Source organism: Saccostrea cucullata, unplaced genomic scaffold (assembly GCF_032062105.1).
Source record: "Saccostrea cucullata isolate Sc308-1 unplaced genomic scaffold, CSIRO_AGI_Scuc_v1 ctg122, whole genome shotgun sequence".
Lineage (NCBI taxonomy): Eukaryota > Metazoa > Mollusca > Bivalvia > Ostreida > Ostreidae > Saccostrea > Saccostrea cuccullata.
This window is the reverse complement of record NW_026932975.1, coordinates 496,424-517,967: the sequence shown is the minus strand read 5'-3', so window position 1 is coordinate 517,967 and position 21,544 is coordinate 496,424. Positions and strand designations below refer to the sequence as shown.

The window sequence follows — 21,544 nt, the reverse complement described above, 5'->3', positions numbered from 1 at the left end:
TTGACATAGGCTATATTGACTGTACCTACTGTCCTGCAGCTTCCACATGTACTTCTCTCATCATAAATGATTTTGTTTTTCACAGATTTAAATAATTAAATAAATTGTTTAAAACAATAAATACATGAACGTACAAAATAGAGAGACATTCCTCGGTCTTTTCCGTCATGTTCCGACAACTCCCGACAAGCCCAGTGGCGTAAAAATGAAAGTAGATTTTGGCCAACCAATGAAAATGCAGTTAACAAAATATTTGTGCCGCGAGATGTAAACACAAAGCCAACGAATGAAAGATTGAAAGAAATGCTTTTTCAAATGGAAAATCAGAAATTATAAGATATGAATTTGGAACTTTTAGGTATAATCTTTGTAGATTATATATATTTAGACAACTGGATGCATTGACTTATATAATAAGAATTATCTACCATCAGATTACAGAAAATGAAAGATAACTTGGTATATTTCGAATTGCCTCGTCAGTATTTTTTTAATATCAGGGTTGATTATGATAATTTTTAGAGGACTTAAACAATGGGTACTAATTGTTTCACTTTGAGTGACATGACTGTGGTTAATCATGAACCTTTTTTAAAGATTGTTTCCAATTCTTCAGTAAATTAATGATTGAGAATTTAATTCAGTTTTGTTTCTTTTTTTAGAATCTTTTGGGCAGAACTACCCAGAGGTATGTTTACTTATTTACAGGTCTTGCTTTCTGTAGTTAGGCCCTGAATTACTTTAACTAAGAAAAGAAACAATCAGGTAGTGCAATACAGTATTGGGTAGGGTAATAATTACATGAAATATTATTGTCATGTGTGATAACCAGGTCCAGTCCAAAGACTATTTCTACCTACGTAGCTATTAAAAGCTACGTAGGTATTTAAACCTACCCAAAGTAGCTATTTTTACCTACTTTCTGCTTTACTTGCATTTTGTGGTCAAACGCAGGAACAGCGCAACATGGTGAGCACTGAATTTATTGATACAGTCACACTGATGATGGATTTGACAAAAATTTGGCCAAAAAATGATTACTATGTTTATTATCAATTTTGCATAGAAAGTAATGTAAAATTGCCCATTCAGGAAGTAATCCTTTTTTGGTCAAAATTTTGTCGTATTCATCATTAGTGTGACTGTATAAAAAAAATATGGTATTTACCATGTTGCGCCATTCAGTCCTTTGGCCACGAAATGTAGATAATACAAAAAGTAGGTAAAAATAGCTACTTTGGGTAGCTTTAAATACCTACGTAGCTATTAATAGCTACATAGGTAGAAACAGTCTTTGGACTGGACCTGATAACATGCATTGTGCAATTGAGTGCAACAATGGTTTTCAAGGGATATAAAAATCATCAAAAAGATAAACTTCTCTTTTGTAATGTCATTGAACTCTGAATCTGCTTCAATTTGACTCACCAAAATTAACTCTTTGATCAATTATGGAATCAGAGCCAGCAAAATACATGCCAATTTTTACATCCTCTATGGAAACTTGCAACACAGTACCCTGTACGGGGTAAATGAAAACGTGAAGGCACACTGCGTACTCTCTCTATGATAAAAACGAAATATGACATCACAATGCATTGTAGTTATCTTATTAATAGATTGAGGCACAGGTGATAAGACTCTGATGTTTACAAAGAATTTTTATGGGTACATATGAAATAAATTCTTTATCCAGGTCCAATCAAAGGTGTACAGGGATTTACCCCGGGTTGTATTCCATACACCCTTCGACTTTCACCCTCAGGATGTATGGAATAAAACCCAGGGTAAATCCCCTTACACCATTGATCGAACCTGGATAACTAATAGTATCTCAATATCTGTAAGGTGTTGATATTATAAAATTCTTTAAAGAAAAACAAAATTATCTTCAAGTGATTATGTAAATAACAGGTACATGTATGTCATTCATTCGTAGGATTTTGATGGAGCCTTGGACTGCATCAGCATTGCCATTACCTGTGCCTTCAACAGACAGGGAACCTTATTAGCTGTGGGTTGTAACGATGGTAGAATTGTCATATGGGATTTCCTGACAAGAGGAATTGCCAAAATAATTAGTGCTCATGTCCATCCTGTATGCAGTCTAAGGTATTTGTACCCCTTGATTTCTTTTATTGAGTGCAGTACTATGTTTTCTGTAGAACTTCCTTGAAACACAGAAGACCCAAAAAGTCAGAAATGTAAATTGACATTAACATGTATTTGACATAGCAGTCAAACCCTGTTATGTCGAACTGGATGGGAAAAATCTTTGAGATATCCAAGAGATATGCTACCCACACATCAACTCACAAATTTGTATCTATGATACAGAACCCTTGTCATTCTCTAAATAATATTTAGCAAAGTTTTTTTTTTTAAATAATGTTCTTTGTAATTAATACATCATTTTAAAACCTTTGTTTATTGAATATTCCTTATTGCTATATTTGAAAATAGTATTCTGGTACATGTATTACATGTATGCTAATTAAAACAATATATCAGGAAGAAAATATTTGAAAAATTTTCTGCTACTGTTCTCTAGCTGGAGTCGGAATGGAAAGAAACTGTTAAGTGCGGCGACAGACAACACAGCGTCAATATGGGACGTGGTGTCAGCAGAGTGTGATAAAACATTCAGGTTTCCTTCCCCCATCCTGAAAGTGCAGTTTCATCCTCGTGATAGGTACTGTTGCTGATTGACTTACTAAATTATAATGGAAATATACATATAGTAGAAAAGTATACATACGTTTTTAGTTTTCTAAATCTAGATTTGAGATTTGAAAGATAAATGAAATTTGCATCTCTTGGGGGCTTAGATTTCTTAATCCAAAATGATTTATTCAATTGTATTTCATTTCAAATGTCTATAATAATCATATTATAAATATTTATATTTTCTAAAACTTATTTTTCTTTCTCCAGTAAACAGTTTCTTGTGTGTCCAATGAAGCACCCTGCTGTACTAATGAACATCAGTGGAGAACACAGAGTTGTCCCTCTGGATGATGATGTAAGATTGTAGCCAAAGAAATCCATAGACTATCAAGGGAACATTTCATCATTTTCAGAAAAATAGAACTTGCAATGAATAATTTTAGGTTTCAAGCTGTTGCTTGGCATTCATAATTATGTGAAGATTAGATTGTTTATCTTTTTAAGATTGTGTAGCTTTCATTGAACATCTAGGGGTATGTTTTCTGTTTCAGTCTGACCTGAACATTGTTGCCTCCTATGACAGAAGAGGTAAACACATCTACACAGGAAATGCCAAGGGCAGGGTAAGTCACATAACTGTCTTCTTTCTGATGCAATTTCAAACATACTACACTCAGTCACTATTGTGTAACGTCCAGCATATGGATGTTTATGTAATAACTTATTTCTTTGATAGATCTTGGTATTTACCTGCAACAATTTGGATCTGAAGGCATCGTTTAGGGTAACAACTGGAACACTCAACACAACTGCCATTAAATCCATTGAGTTTGCTAGAAGGGGGGAGTAAGTTTCTGATTTCTTTTGTCAAAAAAGTTGCTTGCAATGAAATGAAACACCAAATAAAAGTTGGGAAAATTTGCTATTGATGAGGACATGAATCTCAATCTAAAACATGAATTAACATCTTTTCTTTTTGCAGGTGTTTTCTGGTAAATTCAGCAGACCGTATCATCCGAGTTTACGAGAGTGGGGAGGTCCTTGCCTGCGGTAAAGACGGAGAGCCAGAGCCAATCCAAAAACTTCAGGATCTGGTCAACAAGTAAGGCACCAGAGCTTCTAAAAAATGTCACATATTTGTACCGTTGTTGTGGTAAAAAATTATCCCAACAAATGAACAGAAATGCAAGATCTATGACCAGTACTTTTTATCTGCCTTTATCAGAATCATTATTGAATATAAAATTCAGTAATTTATAATAAAACATATAACAATACAGTGATTTTTCTACATTTTTTAAAAGGGGCCTGGGCCTTTAGAATTGGGGAAAATCGTCGACATTTGTATCAAATTGGGAAAAATGTTTAAAATTGTCATGTAACCTAAATTGGCAGGTAAAATAAACTATGTAAGTAAATGTAACATCATTAATCAATTTATTTGCTACAAAATAATAAATTAAACACAGTTCTATATTTTTAACCTTTTTTAAAATCTTTGAAAGTGTTATTGTGACTATATCAGTATACATGTATTTCCTTTTTTGCTCTGACATTATGGTAGACATAAGAGAAAATCCTTCTTGTAATAGCCATGGTTTAAGATACAATAATCTGACATGATTTATTACAAATCATTTATTTTTCAAAGTAATTATTAAAGCTTTCTAATTACTCTAGCTAAACATAATGCTGCAATTTTTCTCTGCAATACTAGTTGCATCTGCCATATGTAGAAACAGTTTGATTTTCCTGGAATCAGGGATGCTTCTTGTAGAACTATTAGTACTTGGATTTACAAATAAAGCTATGTTTCACCGGTTAACATGCATCTTACACTTTCTAACGATGTATTTACACACAAGTTTGACAAGGAGACCCATGTGTTTTTCTAGGTCTTGTAAACGCTTTGAGTAATCTGCTGTTCCTTACTGTTGTTAGAAGAGTCTTAGTGACTGAGAACAATAGCGTTCCATTTTAGATAAGTCGTACGTAAAAAAAATTCAATATAACAAAAACAACGATTTTGTGTTGGGAAAAAAAGCAACAGACATTGGGAAAAAATCGGTAATTTTTGAGAGGGGAACAGGCCGATATTCGGACCTAAATTAGGTGTAGAAAAATCACTGCAATAGAACACATTTTAATTAAACAAAGGATTTCATTGTTGTGAATTAAAAACTGTTCTCTCCAGACTTTTGTGGAAGAAGTGCTGTTTTTCGGGGATGGGGAATTCATTGTGGCAGGGTCTGCCAGACAACATTCACTCTACATTTGGGAGAAGAGTGTAGGTAATCTGGTCAAAATCCTCCACGGAACGAAAGGGGAACTCCTGCTGGATGTGGTGGTAAGAAATGCTGGTGTAAACAAAAATCTCATTACAAATGTACATCTATACATTAAGCATTCTGTGTTATCATGTTAATGAAGAACAGAACGTAAGGTTCTTTATATAAGTATTTCATTGCAGTGGCATCCTGTACGACCAATCATAGCCTCAATATCCAGTGGTCTGGTGTCAATATGGGCTCAAAATCAAGTTGTAAGTATTATACAATACATCATTTACAAGAAAGGAAACACAGATCCTGCAGATCCTGTTAAGTACACATGTATTTACTTGTACTCGTAAAATGCCTTTTAACAAAAATAAATAACTTGATGGTATTTTAAGCATTTCTTGCTATTGATAGGAAAACTGGAGTGCGTTTGCACCAGATTTTAAGGAATTAGATGAGAACGTAGAGTATGAAGAGAGAGAGTCAGAGTTTGATGTCGAGGATGAGGACAAAGAAAAAGAGGAAACTAAAGGTAAGTCTAAAAATAACAAAAAGGATAAAAATTTCTCTTAATACAATTCCTAATTTTTGTAATAATAAATAAATTCAAAGTCTCAAAGTAAAAGTTGTTTATTTTCTAAATTTTTTAATGCATTTTGGACAATATTCAAAGACTCTATCTGAATGTTAGCTAGCGCAAAGATAATCCCTAGCTAAGACCATTGACAATTAACAACTGTGTTGCCCAATGCTGATAAAGGTCCCTATTTAAGAACACAATTCAATAAAGTTAAAAGTTATGCCTAGATTAAACAGCCAGTGTATCAGTTACTGGAATAATCCTCACACTAAAGGATATTTTGCACTTTATAATGTAATATTTTTTTGTAATACATTGATGCATTGATAAAGCTATAGACACATTACGCTACAGTGTACAAGTAATTACAGTAATGAAATGTATTTGTTGTTTCAGGGCCTGATGAGGAAGATTCTGAGGTGGATGTGACCACCATTGAACCTATTCAGGCCTTTGTCAGCAGGTAAAGAGATTTTTTTTATATATCATTTATTTTTATTTTTTTGGACTGAGCATGGAACCTCTTTATGTCATTGTTAAGTGAGTGTTTTTACAATGAAGAATTTGGTACTTTATTAGTAGGTTGTAATGTCAGTACATTTACATAATGCACTGTAACATTTAACAAACAAGTAGAAATATTTAAATGTTTGTCAAGTTGTTAACAGATAGATAATGTTTAATTACTAAAAATTTGGAAATGTATGTAAATGGTTATGTACAAAAAGTCACAAAATTGGTAGATATGCACATGGCAGAATTTATCAACTTATGAGAATTTATGTACAAAGAAAGATAACTTCCTAAAGTAATTCCTACAGTGCCCCAGTCTCAAAAAGAAAATGTAAGGAAACCCTGCATTGTGGGTATCTTGACTCTGAGAAAAATCTCATCTATTAATATGTTGGCGTCATGTAGAAAAAAAATATGTCTCAATGAGTGAAACTACTAATATGATGTCATTATAGATATTTGGCACTACATGTATCTATGTATAATTGACTTCCTGTTTTAGTGATGAGGACGAGGAGGACCAGGAAGCGTTACTGTACCTTCCTGTTTCCCCCGACATTGAGGAACCTGAGGAGTCAGCCTGGGCCCTGCCTCCTGAAGCTGTAAGAACAATCTGTGCTCAAGCACATCATTGTCAAATAACATTACTTCATATAATTCATGCTATAATGTCAAATGGCATTTTACTTCATAGTTTATGCTTATAATGGTACATTATACATTGTGCAATATCAGAATCTTACAAAAAAAAAATGAAATACAGTCTCTTAAATTTAAAACTCAATTACCAGTCGACAATTTCTTTGGGGAATTTACTGACTTCTTTGAATAGATAAAATTTCTGAGATTTGCAGAAGTGAAGAATGACTGTATTTATGAATCTGTGTTGGTTTTGTCATATGTTTAGGTGGCAGAGGAGGCACAGGAGAAGAAGAGGAGCCAACCCCACACAGACAACACCCCCTCCCCAAAGAAAAAGAAAGTCAAGACACTGGAAGTGGACCTCCCTGATGCTCCTTTAGATGGTAGGCTAAAAATGTCCTTCATTTCTCCTGCAGTTCAATTGCAGACTCTTTAACATTATTCCTATGTAATGGGTAAGCAGGGTTTACTTAGCTCTTCTTTTGCTAGTGGATACAGTTTACATTTATCTCTTCTGAAGATGACAGATAGGGTGATATTTTTTTCATCTCACTTGATAAAAGGTGGAGTCACCATCCCAGACCACGGGTTTCAATTTAAGTGTACTCCCATTTGTACTGTTAGAAGTAGTACTTAATATATTCTTTTTTGATAACTTTTTATAGTGAATATTAATATCTTATAAAATCATTTCCATTGTAGAAATTCACCCTCTCTTAAATGTGAAGAAACCTAATGAAAAGGGGCAGAAAAAATCAAGTCGGCCAAAACAGCCGAAGTCTTCAAAACCTGACAAATCAAAAAGCAAGGGACGACTGGATGATGTGAGTATAACTTAGATTTAAAGATTATTTTTATCTTCCTGTCAGTGGGTTGAAAGCTCTCATATGTCAAGTTGTCAGTGAATGCACATATGTACATGTATATATTTCTTTTTAATTCTTAGTTTGAATACATTGAAAATCTCACCTGTAAAGGGGTATTCTTAAAGTGATATGTAATTACAACTTTAAATTTCAATTAGTGGGATCATCTTTGGGCATTTCATTAACATTTTTATATATACTGTTCATAACTGTTTCACATATAAATAAAGAAATCCAATAAAAAAAAATATATAGTTAAAGCTATATATGGTGTATCTGAGCTAAAAAAAAAAATAATACTAGATTAAGTGTAGATTTATATGATTATTTATTATTTATGTTCAAATTTAAATTTTCATTGATTTAAGGGTCCTCCACACACCCACAGCTTATGTTCTCATATTACTGAGCATTACTTTTAACAAGCTTATCAACCTTTAAAAACTGTCCACGGATTAAAATGTAATTTATACTGATTTTTTAAAATAATTATTTCACAGGTTTCAAGAATTTTTTCCCAAGGCGTTTCATACCTAGCACAACAAATTTTGTCTTATCCTTTCGTATATTTTTAAGCTCACAGAATAACCATAAAAACTTAATTTTATCGATCAGCATATTTTTTACAGAAATTTCTTATATTCATAAAAAGTACATAAAACTCATTTTCTCTAAAAAAAACATCTCGAGAAAAATCAATAAGTACTCCTTTTGTATAGAAGAAACATTAATGAATTAGATTACATCAAAAAATTGAATTAAAATTAAATGCACTGATGTAGAAAAAATATTTTCAAAATCTTTGGTATCAAAGTTCCTTTTTAGGTCACCTGAGTAAACTCAGGTGACCTATTGCTATCCGTTTTCGTCCGTCGTCGTCCGTCGTTCGTCGTCCGTCGTGTGTTAACATTTGAACATTTTCAGCTTCTTCTCTGCAACCACTGAACCAATTTCAACCAAATTTGGCACAAAGCATCTATGGGTGAAGGGGAACAAAAATTGTGAATTTTGTTTTCATCCCTGCCCCCCTGGGGCCTGAGGGGTGGGGCCAAAACCACTAAAATTAATGCAATCTTTAAAAATCTTCTTCTTTACTCCTGGACATCAAGCAGTCAAACTGTTTGCATGATTGTAATCAGCATTGAGTCCTTTACCAAAATTTTGAAATTCATGGCCCTGGGGTCAGGGGTTCTAGTGCTAGGGCGGGGCTAAATAAGTATATAGTGAAAATGCATAATTTCTTTGGAAATCTTCTTCTCTAAAAAATGTCTACTCCTGGGTATTAAATAAACCAACTAAGTACATAGTTATGATGAGCAAGAGTGCCTCTACCAAAATTGTGAATTTTATGGCCCCAGGGTCAGGGGTTCTGGTGTTAGGGCGGGGCTCTATTGATTATATATAGTGAAAATACATGATTTCTTTGAAAATCTTCTCTGCCCCTCGGTATTAAATATACTAACTAAGTGCATAGTTATGATGAGCATGAGTGCCTCTACCAAAATTGCGAATTTTATGGCCCCAGGGTCAGGGGTTCTGGTGTTAGGGCGGGGCTCTATTGATTATATACAGTGAAAATGCATGAATTCTTTGAAAATCTTTTTCTCTGCCCCTGGGTATTAAATATACTAACTAAGTGCTTAGTTATGATGAGCATGAGTGCCTCTACCAAAATTATGAATTTTATGGCCCCAGGGTCAAGGGTTCTGGTGTTAGGGGGAGGGGCTCTATTGATTATATAGTGAAAATACATGAATTCTTTGAAAATCTTCTACTCTGCTCCTAGGTATTAAATAAACCAACTAAGTGCATAGTTATGATGAGCATGAGTGCCTCAACCCAAATTGTGAATTTTATGGCCCCAGGGTCAAGGGTTCTGGTGTTAGGGCGGGGCTCTATAGATTATATATAGTAAATCTTTGAAAATCTTCTTCTCTGCTCCTAGGAATTAAATAAACTAAGTACATAGTTATGATGAGCAAGAATGCCTCTTTTAAAATTATGAATTTTATGGCCCCAGGGTCAGGGGTTCTGGTGTTAGGGGGGCGGGGCTCAATTGATTATATAATGAAAATACATTTAAATCTTTGAAATTTTTTTTCTTTGTCTCTGGGTATAAAGCAGATGAACTACCTTTATAGTTATGATGAGCAAGGGCCCTAATCTTGCAGAATTGTGAATTTCAAAGCCCCAGGGTCAGGGGTGGGGTGGGGGCTCTACTTATATACTGAAAATGAATTTATTGTTTGAAATCTGCTCTTTTGTATTTATAAAACATTTATTTATTTTTTTATATTAAGGGTGCCTTTTTGAAATTTGTGCAATGTGTGGACCTAGGGTCAGGGGTTTATGTCACAGTGTTAGGGGCACTACTGGTTAGTTGGAATGCATTTTTGTTCCCCTACCCTGCATATGGGTATTCAGTAACCAAGCTAAGCAACTGCTAAGTGTATTGTTATGATGATCAATGGTGCCTCTTTCAAAATTGTGAATGTCATATAGCATCTGGCTTAAAACATGAATCAAATTCAATAACTGGAAAATTGTTGCATAATGCTCAGGTGACCTATAAGGCCCGTGGGCCTCTTGTTGGAGTTATCTTTCCTGTTGCCCAGGACTCAAAAACTTTGGCAAGTCTCTGCATACGTCACCATACTATATTTAGTAATTACTGGCCACTGAACTGGACAGATATAAGAGGAAAACTAGAAATGCACACTATTTTATAAACACACAATGAGATAATGTATTATTGAAACGCACAAATTAGTGTGCCAAAATTTCAACTATCAAAACAGACTCGGTTGATTAGCCTAAAAGTATAAATATAAACCTAAACGTTTCTCATCACACCGGATCCTGTTGTTTACGAATTATTATGTAACATAATCCTATACGTCTGTTGTTCTTTTATTTGAAAAAAATCCACACATCTTTTTCCATCAGTCACTCCGTGATCATGTCATGTGTTCATTGTTTATGATTAGGTGTCGCTCTCAGTGTACTGCAAACTTTCTGTTTGTAAGACTCTTTTACAAACGGTACTAGGCCAAATCGTCCATGCAGAAACTCGATAAAACCGGAAGTAAAAGTATTTTTTCTCTATGTACGTCACAAGTCACATGGTGTGGAGGACCCTTAAATATCCCCATGTTTCTATAGTTAAATTGACTTTAAACTCTGTCTGTTATTTAATTCCGAGATGGAAATAAATCAGTTATTGTTTTTACTTTGTGATATCTATAAAACATGACTGATTTAAATTGTGTAATTTGCAGGGAAGTCCTATCTTTATATAAAGAAACAAAACAAATAGAAAGGTCTTTTTAATTTTAGTTAGTCTGAACTTATCAAAAATATGCCATATATGACTTTAAAACATTTTATACCATTCCATTCACTTTACATACTTCAAGTGCAAGGAATACAATGAAAAAATACATATGCATTGACGTGTGAAATCCAATACACCAGCCTTTAATTAAGTTATTTTTTTATGTATTGAAACCAATCTTTCAGATGTATGGAGCAGCTTCATTTTCCTGGGTATGTGAAGTGGAGAACATTTTATGTGCTTAAAGCTTCATGCTTCACCACTGCAACCCATGCAAATTCTCAAAAAATCAATTACGATCTGTACACTGCAAAGTATGCCCTCAAGATTAGGACAGTGCACAAATTACAGAAATTATAGATCTATATAGATACACACTAACATACATGTATTACTTCTATATCATTTGTTATCAACGTACACAATCAGCTGATTTGGAACATATTCCCATTTATCGATAATGGTATCCATTGCTTCTATGGTGCTGTGCTGTGCTCTTCAAAATTGTGTGAAATCATTTTCATGTTTTGTTGGTTTTCATCTAATATATCATGCAGATTAATTCATTTTTAGCCTACCTGAGCCAAAAGACTCAAATGAGCTTTTTTGATTGAAGAGTGTTGACCATCCTTCTATTTGTTGTATATATCATCTGTCTTGTTGTCTGTTAGATTTTTACATTTTCAATTTTTTATCAAGAACCACTCTGGGTCAATTTCAACCAAACTTGTCGCAAGACACTTTTTGGTGAAGATGATCTAGAAATGAACTACCACACTCTCTTTCAAGGGGAAATAATGAAAAAAAAATCGAAATTTAATAGCATCAAAATTTTAAAAGCTTCATTACATACTGTAGATTCAAATTCATTCAAATGGTAACCCAGGGGCTATGCAACAATTGGCGATTAAAGTTTTAATTATGAATATAGGGGAAAAATCATTTAAATTCTTTTCAAAGAACAACAATGTCATGATAAGTTAAAATAATTTGCAAGCATCTCCATGTAGTGTATATATGTACATGTACAAGTTTGCTCAGATCATTCTTGGGAAGGATGGGACCACTTTTCAATACTAAATTGATATCTGCTTTTCTCTAAACAAAGTTCAGGTGAGCGATGTGGCCCATGGTCCTCTTGTAGGTATCCTTACCAATCATTTACAATTCGTACATTTGAATTGGTTGATAGTATAACCATATTATTTAATAGATTTTCCAGATAACTGGACTATACAGAATCTATTGGATAAATGAATATAAGGCAACTATTAAATTGCAGATTAAGCAAAAATTGTTTTGAAAGTTGAAGTTTAATCTCTGATTTTATATCAGATTATTTCATTTGCAATATATTTTAATACCGACTTCATTTCTTTCTTTCTGTGTCTGATTTTAGAACGGAAGGAACTACTTAGTTGAGCACATATGTATACATTGCATTACACTCTACTAATAAGAATGCAGCATATGAAATTTTATAAGCGGTGTTTTAACAAATCCAAGAAAACTCTGTATATAGATCTCTTCTTTCTTTCTTGTGTGACACATTCATGTATAAATACACAAAATACTCATCAATATTAAAATGCATTTCCACAGAATTCTGTTAAAAACCAATTTTACTTCTCTTTCATTTGAACTTATAGCAAAATATTTAAATCTTAACCTCCTATGTATGTGTACTATGGATGATGTTGCACATCTCATAATTGAGAGATACTTCAATTCCTTTTCAGTCTTGAAAGATTTGGAAAGAAGTTCATGCAGCAAAAAGAGGCAGCCCTATACTGAAGACTTCACTTTGTCACACATCAGAGGCAGTGGAGGAGTGTATACAGAATGTGTTCATGTTTAATACGTATGGACAATAGACAATGTAAAATGTACATAAACTGTAGAAATGACAATAACAAATTGAAAGTTCTGTACAAATTCCATGCTTCAAGACATCTTTATTTGCTCTGATAGCTAAATAAACTTTTCTAAGGAAAATGCTTTCAGTTGTGTTACATTAATTAGTAAAATTGATATTTGTATCATGCTGTATAGGAATTTGAGGAAAGCTTATAATATGAGGACTTTGCATTAGGGAAAAGTGGACATTTGTGTGGTGTTTTACCCTAAAGTCAACTTTACATAAATAGGGTACTTTTTTTGGGGGGGGGGGGTCTCCAGAAAATTCTTATCAGTTCCTACTAAAATGCATTGCATTCATTATGAAGTATGGTAAGTCTAATTTTTCACTCATATTGAGGCACATCCACTTGTCAGCAAAGGGCTGCGAATTTACACGTTCTAGGCATTTAGAGCCTTTGAGCAGGCAAGGTGCAAGCATCTTTTTAGTGCTTGCACCTACTGCAACACAGAACCTTGGTTTATATGTGGATATGAACAATATTTATTCAGAATACTGCATACATTGGCATAAAATGCCTATAAATACATGTTCATCATTCATAGGAGTAGGCTTTTGTGTCACTCTTGGTCATCTAGCAGTCTTCCATCAACATTAGTTTAACCTGCCACACTTGGTCCTTAACTAGAACTGTAAGCATTTATAGCCTTCGGATTGGGCTGAATGGTTCATATATAAACACATTATCAAATGCACCTTATCTCCTTTCTCCTAAACTTCGGAGAGAAGATGCATGAAAATCACTACTGTACATTCCTAATTGTATGCGAGGAATTAATTTCCGCGTAATTTCGCAAGAAGTGTTACTCATGAAAAAATATTACTCCCTTTTATTTTTATGGTGCTGAAATCTATGTAAATTCTGTTGATCAACCGTCCATTTGCGAATTATAATTCTCGCCATTTGACGTTAAAGACCCAGTTCGCGATAAAAAGTACTCACGAAAAATAAGGAATCTACAGTATATTACAGTGTAATATAGAATTCTCACTTAATTGTGATTTTTTCACATAAGCCAGAATTCAAGTTTCAGGAGGGGCTTCAGTTATCAGAGCTCAAGAAAACCATGCTACACAGGTGACCATAAAGGCCCCATGGGCATTATGTTACATTAAAAGTGCACATCACTATGAAGTAAAAACAAACAAATTAAATTAAATTTTTATTGAGAACACAAACTGTCTGGTTTTCACCATCAATATAATTTCATTAACATTTAAGTTCACTCCAGTTGTTAAATATACATGTATATGCATTAACTCAAATCATTTCATGATGTAGGATATATTATCTATTATTAATTAAACAGAAAAAAAGGAACAAATCCAATGAAGTTTGTACAAATTCATGAATAAATAAACAAAAGCAAAAAAGTAAACATAATCTGAAGTAAACATATTAACTATCCACAAATACAAGATCATGCAAAATGCTGTAAAATCAAATGAAGTCTCTAGCATGATTACATTGAAGCATGAAAATGAAGTCTCCTATGAATAATTTTTTTCCCAGAATTCCTGCATAAGCTTTTTGATTAATCTGGCACAGCCCTTTGACATTGATTTATTTTGGTCACACATGGCTGATTTACTGCTGTGCACACTGAAGCCTGTCCGCTGGGCCAAATTCGGAATCTTCAGAATCCGAGTCGGAAGTGTTGGAACTCGAATCATCGGCATCTGGTTCATTCTAAAATTCAAAATATGGATAGGAAATATAAAAGCTTTATAGATTATTATTTGTATAGGAATAAACCTAGTCCACAAATCATTATGTTAATATTGGTAGATATACTCCTAAATCTACAAAGATGACTTTACAGAATACCCTAGAGCCCCCACACTCTTACCCACAAGCCCAGTGCCTGGGGCAGCAAATTTCAAAATTTTGAAGAAACACTTTTGCAAATCATACACTTAAGCCTATTTATCCAAACTCACATCACTTCTCATTCCTATAACCTCACTGTCAATATCTCATTGTTATATTACAGTAACTGTATTACCCTTCTCCGTGCTCGACTGATCTGTCTCATTATATAGTACATCATTGGCCCGTCCAACATGTCATGCAGGGCAGAAGGGTCACTCAAATTCTCCTCATTTCTCTCCTTCCTATTCTTCTTGGTTGTCTGTTTTATCAGAATAAGTCATCATCATTAATTGCATAAAACAGAGAATATATCCCGCAAAATGAATACAGGCTCATTCAATCTAATGGTAAATATTCAGGGCATTAGTTTGGCCCTATGGTGTTCATATCTACCTTTTTGAGGTTGGGTAACACGGTTGGCTCCTCTGCAGTGGGGGCCCAAATCTTCACATCGTGATCCAGACCACTGGTGGCTAAAACCGGGGCAAAAGGATGGGGCTCCAACACATTGATCTTGTGTCAAATATAAAATAACCATTACCTTTGAGCAAACTTCAAACAAAATTCAGGCGTATTTGTTGATCAAACTACAGAATATTATACAGAGCCTACTTTATACCTAAATAATAATCTGACCTATGACAATGGGACTTTTTATCAATTGTAATATTATGTAGCTTACATGAGATGAGATATTTTAATATAAGTTAAAATTTAGCATATATGATAACACACCACTCCACAATCGTCTCCCTCCATGAATTGTACCACACTCTCTGTTTCTTTGTCCCACAGGAACACATGGCCACAGTCACTCCCACTGACAACAAACTCACTGTGGGGGCCGTAAAAGTTCACCCCCTTCACTGAAACAAAGAAAAAGAAATGACTGGTATTTATACACCAACTAAAGCATTATTTTTGTAGTTTTCCTATGTCATGTTATCATTCCTTGCTTCAAATAATTGTAGTAGGTATTTACTATTAAAACAGACTTAATTGCATTAGGGTTAGGATAGCATTTATACATATCTGGAATATTGACCTACATGTAGCTTCTCCTTTATTTGATTTTAGATCAAAATACATTTCTACTCACCAGTGGCACTGTTTCTGTGACCCCCGTATCTGTGAATGTAGTCTGCACCATCGGAATGTGTATTATCAAACAAATAAATGTCATCATCATTGTAGGAGCCCAGTACCTCTGAAAAAGAAGTATATAAGGCTACATTCTAATAGTTTGTTCAAATTAGCAGATTAGTGATAAGCATATTCTATTTTCATTCTAGAAAAATTGTCAAAACCTGTTGGTGTGTTTTAGTGACAATTATTTTTCCATATTTTACAAAGATGCAACTATGAACATTTTTCAATAACTTTTTCAATAAACAATATAACCAGATGCATCAAAGTGAGTTAGCAGCCCTAACATCAATGAGATACATCATCAACCTGACTCTTGGACTTTTGCCAAAGTTTGAGATAGCGATGGAATTTAAAATTATCTGCTCGTAATTTGTTTATAACTACCTACCTGTTCCATTGTAATTATACACTGCACATGTAATGTCAGCTTTGGACTTGCTGTCAATCTAAAAGAACAATATACAATTATTTTATGTTCTAGCACATATCAAATACTTAAGAAACAATTATATATTACATGTATACATTTATGCAGATATTTTCAGAAGGCTTCTAAACAGAACTGGCTCCATATATTCTCTTACCAAATGATGCGGACAAAACTTTTTGACAATTCCATCTTCAGTCTGAAATTTAAAAAAAAAATGTCTGTTAAAAATACTTGTCCCTTAATATCATATTCCTCTACTATAACAAATATGCTTCTTTATTATAATTCAAAGGAGAATACATTAGCTTGTTAGGGATTCTCTTAATATTTTTATAATTTCTCGAGATTTTCAAATATTCAGTACAAAATTTTGCATCCCAACAGTGTCAATATATCACAACCATAACTAAGTTGTAGCACAACAATGTTTGACTGTACAGTTGTTTTTATCATGCACATCTGATTTTTTAGCTACAAGTAAGACCATTTATAAAAAGCTACAGTCTTCTTCTTAGGTTATTTGTGCCAGATAGGCTAAGTTAAGTTATTTTGAAAAACATTGAAATATTATAGAGGGGTGACAATAATGGATATTAAATAAATGATCAATTCAATATTCAGAACAGGTTAGCTAAAATTATACAAAAGGTAACAATTATGAGTGCAGGTTTAATTAAAATACACACTGCTTTTAAATAAATTAAATACAGACAGCATTATATGATTTAATTTTAATAAGATTTACTTACATCTGCAATCTTTCTTTTGTCATAAATTCTAAAATCATCAAAACACAAATTAATACTATGTAAATTGTATGATGTTTATAAACTATTACATGTACATTGTATGATGTTGATAAACTTATTTGATTTACATGTTTAATGTGTTGTTAGGAGTTCTCTAAAATAGTACATTAAAAAAATTACATGAGTGTAATAAATGCCCATATTGTAAAAATACATGTACATACAAGAAATACACATACCTGCTTTGTTACAAAAACATATGAAATTCATTACATTAATTTTTCTTAAAATACAAATTCATGACATGACTTTGTAATGTGTCAGGTAAAACGACTTTACTGGCATGCAAACCTATATACATTATAACAGCATATTCATGTATATGTATAAACACTAAATACATGTACCTGATGTATCTGTCTCGGCCTCCCACACAAAATTCATTGGAGTTGACAGGATTTGAATGGATGCTGTATAGGGGAACCCTACCGGATTAAAACTGCAGGAGGAGTAGCATTTCAAAAGAATTTCACAGATTTTCAGACTTCGTCTGACACAACCTGAAATCAGAAACATTGTGTAAACCATGTCATATGATTGGTTTATAGAATATTTGTAAATGTTTTTTATTTAGAAAAAAACTGATGCAAAAAAAAATTTACAATTCTTACTTGTTAGGTTTATCATCTCGCAAATCAATTGAAAACACTATAGCATCTTCACCACAGCTCAGAAACACATGGGGGGAGTCTAACTCCAAAGCCAGCTGGGAAAAAGAGTACACATTCAAATTAGTGGTCATCTATATAAAAAATCAAATCAATAATTTACATTTTTACTTTCCTGTATACTGTAAATCACTTTTTATTTGCGGGAACTTTATTTTCGCGAAATTACTCGAGACAATGAGCTCACAAAATTTCATTCTTACGTATAAAAAGTATAAAGTCTTGATAAGAAAGAGTCAATGACTATCTCGCAGAAATAAGGTGTCACGAAAAATTTAGTGATCTACAATGTAGTGTCCTAAAAGTAACTGATTAAAATTTTTAATACCATTGCATGTATACAGTAAATTGAGTGGGTAGACTTACCTTGTGAGCTGCCCCTTTATGCTGTGCTAGCTTCTTGGTCCCTTTACACACACCTGTCAGTGATAACTCGGCCAGTCTTACTTGACCATCTCTAGCACAGCTGACTACATGACAATCACCGCTAAATGGCATAAACTTGGCCTGTATTACAAAACCAGAAGGATTACACAATGATTATCAGTGTTGAAAAAAATTAAAACACTATTGGATAGCAATTAACTGTGGAGCACAACACCCATCTCCATGTGTTCCTACAAAAAGGATCATAAGCATGATAAGCATCTCATTTCTTTTTTCTACTGAGTAAAGGAAATTTTAAATTGTCCTGATGATTTCTCAAAAAAAAAAAATTACGTCAAAGGACAATCCATAATGTTGTATACACATTTAAATTGTAAAAAGTCTGTAAGAATTTCAGAAAAGATACCTGAAACACATTGCCTCTATGACCACTGTCATACACAAGTGAAGGTCTCTTTTTTATCCAATTCCATAAAATCACATTCAGATCGTCAGAGCCGCTAGCCAGCAAAGTACCTGCAAAGAAAACCAAATCAAGATTTGTTATGTAATTAGTCATTCTTTATTCATATTTCACATCTTAACAAAACAGGAAATAACTCATCATGAACTCCCACATGTGAAAGTGACTAAAAATGCCATTTTGTTACTACTGAAATATTTACATAATCTGAACATGCTGAAATTAATACTCTGAATTTGTTATTTCTTATACATCTGTACACTACACTCTTGCCAAATATCTGTCAGATTTACACACTACAAACCATAATGCAATGACTTCTGAATTTACATATCATGGTATTCACTATAAACTGCAATGTGAAGACATTCAACATCAGAAATAAAATGGACTGATAGAAAAAAAATTGTCATGAAAAAAAAGAAGACTCAGAAAAGATTACCTATTCTGTTGAAGCTGAGAGCATTGACACATCCATCATGGTATTCCATCTTGTACTGTAGTTTGAATCTCTGCACCATTTGTAAGCTACCTTGCACTTTTTCCCGGAATATTGAGGGTGGAGTTTTGTTGGAGAACCCCATCTCTCGTTTACTGAGGTCTTTCAATGCAAACCAGGTCTGTTTTGGCTTGACCTTGTCTTCTTCTTCTTTCTCTTCTTCAGAATCTGATTTCTGATCATCTGATTTCGATTTCACAGATCCCTCATTGTCCTCTATTTCATCATCTGAAAAGTCATCAGAATCCAAATCACTTTCTGTTTCAATGTCAGCCATTTCACCTTGACTTTCGGTAGTATTTTCTCCCTCATGCTGGATGATTTCATCATCTTCACTGTCCGAGGTGATCCTTTGGAATCGGTATTTGCGTTTTTTGGTTGGGCGCTTTCTGAATGCACCAATGTCAGAGTCATCATCAGAATCTTTGGTTTCCATGTCAACATTATTTATCTTTGAAGATTCTGGTTCATTTGCACTGTCACTCCCCACTGCTCCATCACTTTTATTATTCTCAGATGTATCGGCAGTGCTGTTTTTAACAGAGTTGGCCTCTTCGTGATTAATTTTATTGTTATTTTGTTTTTCTGTTTTTCTTTTTTCTGTTTTCACTTTTGAGTTGCACTCTGAACTAGTCCTTGCTACACTTCCACTGTCTGTCACACACTCCGAGACAGACTCGCTGAGATCCAGCTCAGACATAGAGCAATCTTTCAGACTTGGTGAGCGCTCTGGCCCAAGACCACTGTCCTTGGCACTGTTTGACATGGGAGACTTCTCAAAGTCAATGCCGCTGTCATCAAACTTGGGTATGCTGAGATTTAAATCACTCGTGTTGTTGGCAGTGAGATCTGACCGAAAGCTTTCTGCATGAAGTGAGCCATCACAGAGGCTTAAATCAAAGCCCGATTCATTCTGTGAAATCTTGTGATTGGATAGAAGTCCGTCTTTTCCTGCCTTGTTGTTGGAATGTGAAGCCTCCAGAATTTTCTCTCCTTCGCAGTCTTCTACACTTTCCATTGCTTCAGCCATCTTTCAGAACAACTGGGCCCCCTGGAATCTGTCTGTCTCACGTTATTATACCAGTTACTGTCAACTCTACAAATTCAACAAATTATGTTATCAAGATCATCTGGGAAAGTTTGATTATTGGTTAAAATTAAAAGCAACTGAAGTTCAAAATTAAGAGATGATCGAGTTTGACAAAGAGGGAGCAGTGTATTACATCAGGGATAATCTAGATTAAGTAATTCAGTATAGAACAGACTGGAGGACATGATCACAAATCATAATTTCTCTTCTTTCAATCTCCTAAAATGTAATAATGATAATAATAATGATTGTTTTTATATAGCGCTTTTCTAGCATAAATGCTACTCAAAGCACTTCACAATACATTATTACCCCAGCAGACCATAACAATTCAGAATCTTTCTCAGTGCAAGCTGCCGTTAAGGCGCTAGAACACTAACATTCTGACAATATCTTTCACTGTCTATAGCCAGGTACCCCTTTTACAATTGGGTGGAGTGAGGAAATTCGTGAAAAGTGCCTTTCCCAAGGACACAACGTTGATTTGCCGTGGCCAGGATTCGAACTCACAACCTTTCGGTTTGGTGTCCGGCATCTTAACCACTAGACTACTGACGCCACATCAAAACGTGTGTTCTATTGTCGACTGGGGAAAGGGATTTGTCCTTTTAACAAATTATAGCCAATATTTGGTAAATATAGAATATGTTCTGTATTTTTTTTTTACGTATATTACTTAAATTTAGGACTTTTAAATTTGGCATCTGATGTATAGAATTTTAAATAGGCCTAAATGATTTACTATAGAGTGATATTTTATTAAAGTGTAGAGAAGTTGAGAGGGATCAAAGAATTTTGTGATGATCATGATCACTTGTTCAAAACCACAAACATCAAATTACACTGTGTAATTACACTTCTAGACATGCTAATCTAATTTAGTGAATATTAAGGATGAAAAATCCCATGAAAAAAATCTTTCATTATATTTTTCTCAATATATACTGACATGAAAATTCACCAAACAGTGCTCTTATTATGACGTATTAGCAAATCTTATGGCGTAAACAATGAAACCTGACTAGACAAAAACAATCGCAATTTTAGAAAAGCATCAACTCTTATTTATCTACAAAACATTAGCCATGCTATACAGCGACAATAAAGGAAAGTGATACAACGAGTTAAAGTAGCAAAAAGAGTCTGTCATTACAACAAAACATATCTAAAATATCAGCTGTCAAATGTTTTTACCGTTTTCATCTTTTTGTTTTTCATTCTGCTTTTCTAGAACTCTGGAATCTCATTGGTTGAAATATTAATGAGAAAATATATTAAATGAAATTGATATTTTTTATTTAATAAAAAATCAATCATCGTCATTAAATTAAATTGTAAATAATTAATCTAGCAGATAAAGATTTTTTGGAAAAATTC

At 33.7% G+C, this 21,544-nt stretch overlaps 2 pseudogenes; one reads left to right on the top strand and one right to left on the bottom strand.

The window, feature by feature from the left end:
- Positions 1 to 238: 238 nt before the first annotated feature.
- Positions 239 to 12,804, top strand: LOC134236718 (retinoblastoma-binding protein 5-like; annotated as a pseudogene).
- Positions 12,805 to 13,949: 1,145 nt separating this feature from the next.
- Positions 13,950 to 21,396, bottom strand: LOC134236717 (DDB1- and CUL4-associated factor 8-like; annotated as a pseudogene).
- Positions 21,397 to 21,544: the final 148 nt, after the last annotated feature.